Source organism: Vigna unguiculata, chromosome 4 (assembly GCF_004118075.2).
Source record: "Vigna unguiculata cultivar IT97K-499-35 chromosome 4, ASM411807v1, whole genome shotgun sequence".
NCBI classification, from domain to species: domain Eukaryota; kingdom Viridiplantae; phylum Streptophyta; class Magnoliopsida; order Fabales; family Fabaceae; genus Vigna; species Vigna unguiculata.
The window spans coordinates 19,447,664-19,456,347 of NC_040282.1; the positions used below are offsets into that span (position 1 = coordinate 19,447,664).

The 8,684-nt window shown below is 43.5% G+C and overlaps 1 non-coding gene across 1 annotated transcript; it reads left to right on the forward strand.

Moving 5' to 3' along the window:
- The first annotated feature begins 8,306 nt into the window (after positions 1–8,306).
- Positions 8,307–8,415, forward strand: LOC114182812. The gene has a single exon (XR_003604247.1). It is a non-coding gene; the product is annotated as a small nucleolar RNA R71 (small nucleolar RNA).
- Positions 8,416–8,684: the final 269 nt, after the last annotated feature.

The window sequence follows — 8,684 nt, forward strand, 5'->3', positions numbered from 1 at the left end:
CTGCACTTTCAACGTAGCCAGCTCGTCGGCCAGTTTCTTCTTGTCACCTGCAGCGATCTCTTCCTGCATCATGGCTGACAACCGGCGCCCCAGCACAAGTCCACGGGACGTATACTCATTACATGTCCTCATCATCAGCCCAGGATCGGCGGCCTCAACAAGTGCAACCTCCGGATCCGTCAACTTGATCTCCACTCCCTTCCTCATCTGCACCTTCGCCTTCTCAAAATCGCCTAAGTCCGGGTTGTTAGTTCCACCAGGCGCAACACCCCCCGTCTTGGCGAGAGCTCTCAACCTTTTCCTATCCTTACCAACCCCCTTCAGCTTTGAGACAGCCGGCCTTTTCGCAGCAGGACGAACTGTCTCCACCACAGGACCAGCCAAAGCAGGCGCTTTCGAAGAACCCTCCCCCTTCGAAGAAGCCGCTAGCTGATCCCTGATTTTAGCAAATAAATCTTCTGAAGCCCCCACTTTCTTTGCGTAATGAGCCATCACACCTGCAAAAACGCAACACATTCAGATTATTCCAACACGCGAACCCATACAGCTACCAGAAAACATACCACAAACATCCCGCCCCGGATCATCCGTCAAGTAGCAACACATAATCCACTTCCCAGGAGCCCTAGGCGGCAATCTTTCCAAAACTTCTACAACCCGCCTACTGGCTACTGATAGAGGTCGTACCCCACCAAATGTAAAACATATTAAATGCAGTACATGAAAGTGAACCAAGTCGTCTCCCAACGACCAATATATTCATTCAAAGCGAATTTTCCAGATGAACACAACAATAAAACACAGGGGGGGAGGTTGGCAGACAGATTCGGAATTCTAATCAGTAGATTAATTTAAATGCTACAGAGACTAAAATCGTATTGACATCCCTGATTCAAACGCAATTTCACTTATCATAGGCCACCAAATTAACACCAACCCTGCCTTGTCTCAATCCACTAGATAATAATTCACTAAGCGAAAATTATAATCTAGCTTCATTATGCAATTAAGCAATGCACACATCCTTAAATTCGTGACAGCCAAGCTACATACATTAAGCATGAACGTATCTTAAACAAAACACATGCAATTACTCTGTAAATTAAGCATTGACAGATTCACCACATGCATTCCACGAATTCAGAACAAAACATGGCAGATTTCACAAAACAAGCACAACCTCAAAGCTTCATTGCATTTTTCATCAAGGAGTCAATACATGAATTTAGCTAGACATGGAAATGAGTAATTAAGCACTTCAAAACTCAAATCACAAAAATCAGAACCAAGAACCCTAACTTATCAAATCTGAAAATGCAATTTAAGAGCAAAAATTGTGATTTCAAAGCTTAAATGGAATGCAAAACGGTGATATCATATATAAATGCGAAAACCCCATGAATGGGTATTGTTCCAAGTCAATAAAACCCACAAAACGAACTGCCCAAGCAAGAAAATGAATTCCAAACGTAAAACCCTTAATGGGTGCTGTCAAATATGCATAAAAACGGTAAAAATGAGCCAAAAACGTGAAAAACCGCAAGGGGGACGTCCATGGAAGCTTGGAGAACGAAAATGGAGGTTTTGAAGAGAGGTTGAAGATGATGGAGTGGCTGCCTCCTCCTCATGCAGACCTAATTCGTGGTGATATCATCCATGCCACTCAGAATTACAAAACTGCCATTATGAGCCGCAGAATTACAAAAATGCCACTCTGGGCCTCAAATGTTGACCCATTGACTGTGCTGACGTGGAAATGACATGGCAATGATGTGGCAATGATGTGGAAAGTTTCTTCAACTAAATATTAATGTCCAAGCTCCAAAATTGCTTCACCCAAATACCTAAAAATAATTAAAAACAAAAATTAGGCCAAATAATGTGAAATTAGTCCAAATTCGGAACAGTGGCCCAATAAAGCCCAACAGATGAAAAACACTCTAATGATGAACAATTAAGCACTAATCAACTGTCTAATGGGTGCACAAAGGCTAGTGGAATAGAAGAAAATAATGACTCATCAAAATCGACCACACTTACCCTTTTGCACTCCTGGGCAAAATTAAAGAGTAAAGCAAAGCAAGGACATCACAAACATAACAAGAGAGACAAAAAGACACAAGACAAACAGACACATGACAAACGGACTCGACACAGACAAATGGAAACACATCTAACACAGAAGGATTCAAAGCTGCAAGGTATCTGTGAACATCATCCAAGCAGTTCAAAACATGTCAAGTACTCAGTTCAGCTTAAGGAGAGAATTGAAAGCAACATAACCTCACGAAATATGCACTGTATCACTCAAATCTCTAGGCTACTGTTTACTCTCAAAGCACCCTTGAAAAACAAACATCAAACAGACTTGGCAAGCCTCTAGAACGAACAACCAAACCAGAAACACATGCAGGTCAAGATCAGAAGGACTTTTCAAGGTTGTAATGGGGCTGAGGACAAGGTGTGGAACATATGGATAAGTAGCTAAGCAACCAAGGAAATAGAGGAGCAGTGGGGAATAAGTCTCAATCAATCATGAAAGTAATCCCAAACACCAACACTTCCAACTTCGATTCTCACACAATGCTCAAATCCAAACTCCTTTTTATTTCTTTTCTTTATTCTTTTTTTTTTCTTTTTCTCTTTTTTTTTCCTATACAGAGAACATGCAGAGAAACAATAAATTTTGAAATCCCACTTTGGTGTACAAATGAGCAATTCCAAGAACCAACAACAAGTGCGCGCACAACCACACTTGTTGTGCGCGACCACACTTAATTGAGCACCCATTCCCAAAACAATTCCAAAGCTCCAAAATTTCCTAAGGTAGGAATAATCATGGTTTTTCAGGCTAAGGGCTTGTAATGAGCTGTAAAACAATGAAAGGGTATGCAGGCTCAAAAAGGGGTATCAACGGAAACAGTTCAAGGTAGGCTCATCTGGTTGTAGGCTCACAGAACAAAATTGCCTAAATCATATCCCAACATGCATGTGAATCAGAAAGGCATTCAGAAAGAGTCAAGCCAAGGCCACTGTGCAAGCATTCAAGAGGCATATATCACACAATCAAAGAACAGAGAGTGGCTCAAATTCTTACACAGGGTAAACTAATTCCAAAAGCAAGTTGACATGCAAAGACAAAGCAAGGATAACAGTTCACAGAATAACCAACAACTCATCCTCCAAAAGTGAAGTGAGTGTTCCAAACAGAAAGCAAAAACATCACACTAACTAACACAAATTAACAAAAATGAAACAAACAAACGGAAACAACAACAGACAGACAGACCTGGACAAGTGCAATAAAAGTAAAGAAGAAGGGGAAAGAAAACTCCCTGAATCATGGTGAAACAGCAGTGGGGTCAAGCAGGGAAGTTTCCTCCACAACAGTATCCACCAAGGCAGGATTGCTGAGGAATGGCTTAAGACGATGCCCATTCACTTTGAAGCTCTTATCTGTGGACTGGCTTTTGATTTCAACTGCACCATAAGGATAAACATTAGTGACAACAAAAGGACCAATCCACTTTGATCTCAACTTACCCCCCATGAGTCCAAGTCTGGAGTTATACAGTAAAACTTGCTGACCAACAACAAACTCCTTTCTAGCAATGGAGCTATCATGGAATCTCTTGGTCTTCTCCTTGTAGAACATAGAGTTCTGATATGCCTCCAAACGGATCTCATCCAACTCGTTCAACTGCAGCTTCCTTTCCTCCCCAGCTTGATCAAGAGAGAAGTTGCATGACTTGACAGCCCAGTAGGCTCGATGCTCTATCTCCACTGGAAGGTGGCATGGCTTACCAAAGACAACCCGATAAGGAGACATCCCTATAGGTGCCTTGTAAGCAGTCCTGTGAGCCCATAGAGCGTCCTCAAGTCTATTGCTCCAATCCTTCCTGTTGGGCTGCACAATCTTCTCCAAGATCCTCTTGATTTCTCTGTTTGAGATCTCGGCTTGCCCATTAGTTTGGGGGTGATATGGTGTAGAAAGTTTGTGCACAACCCCGTACTTTTGAAGCAAAACCCCCAAGGATCTGTTGCAAAAATGGGTGCCTTGGTCACTAACAATAGCTCGAGGAACTCCAAACCTGCAAAATATGTGAGACCTAACAAAGTCCACAACAACTCGAGCATCATTAGTTCTAGTGGCTTTGGCTTCCACCCATTTTGAAACATAATCAACAGCAAGCAAGATGTAAGTGAAACCAAAAGAGACAGGGAAAGGGCCCATGAAATCTATACCCCAGACGTCAAACACCTCACAAAATAGCATGGGTTGTTGAGGCATCTGTTGTCTCCAAGAAATGGCTCCTCCTGCTCGTTGGCATTCCTCACATGTGCTACAAATCCTCCACGCATCTTTGAAGATGGTGGGCCAATAAAATCCACAATCTAGCACCTTACGAGCTGTCCTTTGTGTGCCAAGGTGACCACCAGGTGCAGATGAATGACAAAATTTGAGGACCGAGTCAATCTCATGGTCCGGAATGCATCTCCTGGTAACCTGATCACTGCACATTTTCCACAGATAGGGGTCATCCCAAATGTAATACCTAGCATCGCTCTTGAGTTTATCACATTGAGCTCTGGATGCTAGGGGAGGAAAAACAGAAGCAGCAAGATAATTAACAATGTTAGCAAACCAAGGTGAGGAAGAAGTAGAGAGTGTCAACAAACTTTCATCGGGAAAGTCATCCCGGATCGGTGAAGCATCATCAGTAGACCTCTCAATCCTGCTTAGGTGGTCTGCAACCAGGTTTTGTGCTCCGCTCCTATCACGGATCTCCAAATCAAATTCTTGGAGCCAGAGCATCCATCTTATCAGCCGAGGTTTTGATTCTGCCTTCTTCAACAGGTACTTAAGAGCTGCATGGTCAGTAAACACAACAACAGGAGAACCAAGCAGATAAGATCGAAACTTTTCAAGTGCAAAAACTACCGCAAGGAGCTCTTTTTCTGTTGTGGTGTAGTTTGCTTGGGCAGCATCTAATGTCCTGGAGGCGTAGTAGATTACCCTCGGCTGCTTATCAATCCTTTGAGCTAGAACAGCCCCTAATGCATAGTTGGATGCATCACACATAAGCTCAAATGGGGCTGTCCAGTCGGGCGCCTGAATGATTGGAGTTGTGGTCAAGGCCTTCTTGAGGCAATCAAAAGCCTCTTTGCATCCTTCATCAAAGATGAAGTCAACATCTTTTTTGCAGTAGGTTAGACAGTGGAGGGCTTCTTACTGAAGTCTTGAATGAAGCGCCTGTAAAACCTGCATGGCCAAGAAAAGAAAACGAACCTCTCGCACAAGAAGAGGGGTAAGGCAATTGTGAAATAATTGAGATCTTGGCAGGGGTCAACTTCAATGCCTTTTTTGAAATTATAGTGCCCCAATACTATGCCTTGTTCTACCATGAAATGACATTTCTCAAAAATTGAGAACAAGGTTAGATTGGATGCACCTGTTTAAAACTCTGTCCAAACTATCCAAACATGCATCAAATGAGGACCCATATACAGTAAAGTCGTCCATAAACACCTCTATGCATTTTTCAAGAAAATCACTAAAAATGCTAAGCATGCACCGCTGGAATGTGCCAGGGGCATTGCATAGGCCAAACGGCATCCTCCTATAGGCAAAAGTGCCAAAGGGGCAGGTGAATGTGGTTTTCTCTTGGTCCTCAGGTGCAATGTGAATTTGAAAATAACCAGAAAACCCATCAAGAAAGCAATAGTGGGACTTACCTGCCAAGCGCTCAAGCATCTGATCAATAAAAGGCAGGGGGAAGTGGTCTTTTCTGGTTTCTTGATTTAGCCTTCTGTAGTCAATGCAAACCCTCCAACTGTTTTGCACTCTTGTTGGAATTAGCTCCTCTTTTTCGTTCTTGACTACAGTGAGGCCAGTCTTCTTTGGAACAACATGGATGGGGCTAACCCACTGACTGTCAGAAATGGGGTAGATGATCCCAGCTTGTAGAAGCTTGGTCACCTCCTTCTTTACAACATCCGAGATGACAGGGTTGAGTCACCTCTGTGGCTGTCTCACTGGCTTTGCTCCATCTTCCAACAATATCCTGTGCATGCATGTTGATGGGCTAATACAGGGATGTCAGCCAATGTCCATCCAATTGCCTTCTTATGCTTCTTAAGAACTTGCAACAACCTCTGCTCTTGTTCAGCAGTGAGGGAGGTGGAAATGATGACAGGCAGTTTGTCCTCCTCCTCTAAGTAGACATACTTGAGGTTGTCTGGCAGTGGTTTCAACTCTGGAGTACTGGATGCTGGCTGAATATCAGGAACCAGAGGGGGGGAGAAATGGGTTCCACAACCTGTACCTGAGCATAACAATCAGATGCGTATGTACTTCCTGCAACATGGTTAGTGCAACCTGATTGATAACATCAAAGTCAATAGGTACAACATCCAGAGAGTGAAACTCAGTAGATTCAACATTATCCACATCATATTCAGCATCATTAGATCAGAATTAGAATCAGAATCAGAATCATCAATGCATGCAAATTCAGACAACTCAGACACAAATGAATGTTTAAATGCATGCAAAGAGTGGAAATCAGAGATCAATCCATCAACAGCATCATCAATAATATCCACGTGAAAAACAGAATGATCCTCAGAAGGATGTTTCATGGCATCCATAATGTTGAATCGCACAACAATATCATCAAACTCCATGGACAAAGTACCTGCATGGACATCAATTTTGGTTCGTGCAGTTTTCAAAAATGGTCTGCCTAAAATGATTGGTGCAGAACCATGTGAAAATCCCTCTTCCATATCAAGAATGTAAAAATCAGCAGGAAAATCAATCACCAACACGAACCAAAACATCATCAACCAAACCTGCGGGGTGGGCAACACTTATATTTGCCAACTGAATCACCACACCCGTAGGTTGCAGGGGTCCAAGAGAAAGAGATTTAAAAATAGATAGAGGCATTACATTTATTGAAGCACCAAGATCAAGCATTGCATTTTCAAATTTATTGTTACCTATGATGCAAGGTACACAAAATGTACCTGGGTCCTTGGCACTTCTCAGGAATCTGAGGAACAGATTTACCTATCAATGCTGACACGTTTCTGCCCATGCTGATCTTTTCGTTTCCTTTTAGCCTCCTTTTGTGCGTGCATAGCTCCTTCAAGAACTTTGCATATCTGGGAATTTGTTTATGGCATCCAACAGGTATGTTCACCTCCACCTTCCTAAAGTTTCCAGATCTCCCTGTCAACCTCTTCCATCTTTTTGCTTGGAATGGCTCTTGAGGGAAAGGAAGAGGTATGGAAGGTGCAGCAGTAGAGGTGGAAGGTGTAGAAGTCGCACCAGATGTGGAAGGACCAGCTGCATGAGCATCACGCTTTCTCTGAAGTGTGGCAGGGTCGGCTTCCTTTGGAGGTGTAGGCTCAGGAGTGGGAACTTCAATGTTCTTCCCAGATCTCAAATGTAATGGCACTCACATTCCTCGGATTTTCCACCGTCTGTGATGGAAGCTTGTCAGAATTCTGAGCCTGTGCCTGGTTTAGCTGAGTGGCCATCTGCCCCATTTGATTTGTCAAACTCTGGATTGAGGCCCTAGTCTCCTGCTGAAATTGCATATTTTGAAGGGTCATCATCCTGACTAACTCCTCCAATGAAGTAGAAGAAGAAGGTGCAGGTGCTACAGCAGGAGCTGGTGTGGGTACAGGTGGAACAGGAGCAGCTTGTGGTGCAGGTGCAACTCTTTGTTGTGGAGGTGGTTGCACATTTTGAAATTGTTGGGGCTGCTGGTTACCCTGGTTTCCCCATCTCAAATTAGGGTGATTCCTCCATCCTGGATTATATCTGTTTGTTGACAAATCATGGTTCTGTTGTTGATGTTGGGGCCTATTGTTGAAAATATTTGCTGCATAGGCCTGAGGGGTATCCACTGGTGTAGAAGAAGAAGCAGCAGCAGCCTGTTGTTGCAACGCTGGGCAAGAGTCTGTAAAGTGATCAACAGATGTACAAAGGCCACAAACTCTTGCAGCTGGAGCTCTCTGATTGGAAGCAAGTTGATTGACCAGTGAGGTAAGAGCATCAATCTTACTTTCCAACTTCTTTGTGTACTCGGCTGCCCTACATCATGAACACCTCTAACAACTATGGCATCACTCCTTGTGCCAAATTGTTGAGAATTTGAAGCCATGTTCTCTATCAGTTGCCTGGCTGCAGCTGGGGTTATGTTACCAAGGGCACCACCACTTGCGGCATCAATCATATTTCGATCCATGTGGTGCAAGCCTTCATAAAAATACTGCAGAAGGAGATGTTCAGAAATCTGATGGTGTGGACAGCTTGAACAGAGATTCTTGAACCTCTCCCAGTACTCATAAAGGGTCTCCCCAGATTGCTGCTTGATGCCAGAAATCTCCTTCCGTATGGCTGTTGTCCTTGAAGCAGGAAAGAACTTGGCAAGGAACAATCTCTTCAGGTCATCCCAGCTTGTGATGGACCTGGGTGCTAGGTAGTACAGCCAGTCTTTCGCATTACCCTCCAAAGAATGAGGGAAAGCCTTCAAGTATACATGGTCCTCTTGTACATCTGCAGGCTTCATGGTGGAACAGACGACATGAAACTGCTTCAAGTGTTTGCACGGGTCCTCACCTGCAAGACCATGAAACTTTGGCAACAAGTGTATTAAACCAGTTTTCAG